Source organism: Trypanosoma cruzi, assembly GCF_000209065.1.
Source record: "Trypanosoma cruzi strain CL Brener chromosome Unknown tcruzi_1047053469223, whole genome shotgun sequence".
Lineage (NCBI taxonomy): Eukaryota > Euglenozoa > Kinetoplastea > Trypanosomatida > Trypanosomatidae > Trypanosoma > Trypanosoma cruzi.
In genome coordinates this window covers 1-773 of record NW_893689.1, presented here as the reverse complement: position 1 = coordinate 773, position 773 = coordinate 1, and the positions used below count along the sequence as shown (strand labels likewise).

The 773-nt window shown below is 62.0% G+C and overlaps 3 non-coding genes across 3 annotated transcripts, besides 1 other annotated feature; all 3 read left to right on the top strand.

The window, feature by feature from the left end:
- Positions 1-215: 215 nt before the first annotated feature.
- On the top strand, positions 216-305 carry Tc00.1047053469223.30. Its single transcript, XR_008254789.1, has one exon. It is a non-coding gene; the product is annotated as a C/D small nucleolar RNA (snoRNA), TB11C4C3 (small nucleolar RNA).
- A 146-nt stretch (positions 306-451) lies between these two features.
- Positions 452-523, top strand: Tc00.1047053469223.20. Its single transcript, XR_008254788.1, has one exon. It is a non-coding gene; the product is annotated as an H/ACA snoRNA, TC11C4H3 (small nucleolar RNA).
- Positions 524-629: 106 nt separating this feature from the next.
- Tc00.1047053469223.10 lies at positions 630-726 on the top strand. Its single transcript, XR_008254787.1, has one exon. It is a non-coding gene; the product is annotated as a C/D small nucleolar RNA (snoRNA), TB11C4C1 (small nucleolar RNA).
- A 5-nt stretch (positions 727-731) lies between these two features.
- Positions 732-768: a microsatellite.
- Positions 769-773: the final 5 nt, after the last annotated feature.

Sequence of the window (773 nt, the reverse complement as noted above, 5' to 3'; positions counted from 1 at the left end):
TTTCGGCTGAGCGCCCCGCTCCCCTCCCTCCCACTTCCTGCTATTGTTGTCTTTTTTCTTTCTTGCGCAACGGCGCGCACGTAACATCCTGCCCTGTCTGGCGCCCTGCCTGTGCAAACGGTTGGTGGCGGGCCCGCCCGAAAGCGCAAGAGAGAGAAAGAGAAAGAGAGGGCCGAATTGCCCGGAGGTGGGTTGTGGTGGGCGCACGCCGCTGCTGATGGAAGCAACCAACTCTTGTGCGCGAGGGCGCGTGGCCCCGTGAACGCGCTTGCGTGATGGCCAAAAACAAACTCAACAGGTCTGACAGCCGCCCCGCCCGCCGCAACCTCGCCGGCTGGCCCCCGCGCCTCCCCTCGCATGGCCAGGAAAGGCGCGTCTTGAGACCCACCGCTCCGTGACGCTGGGCGCTTGGGTGCATCGGCGCCCCGAGAAAGAGACACGCCGGTCGTGAAGCGCAGCGACCCTTGGGCCGGTGGCGCGCTGTCGGTGCCGCGCGTGGCGCCCCTGCCCGGTTGCGCGAGAGTTTGCGGTGACGGTGCGCGCGTCGAGGCTCCCTCCCCAGTTCGGGAAACGATGGGAAAAAACAAAACCAAAGAGGACGCGCACGGGTGAGAGATGCGGCTGCGACGCGTGATGAAATTCCACAGTTTCCTGTCAGTCTGACGACGAAAACGCGTGAGGACGCAATTCCCGACTCAGCTCACACTGAAGTGCTTTGCTTTACACCCCCATCTTTCTTTTTTTTTCTTTTTCTTTTTTTCTTTCTTTGTCCC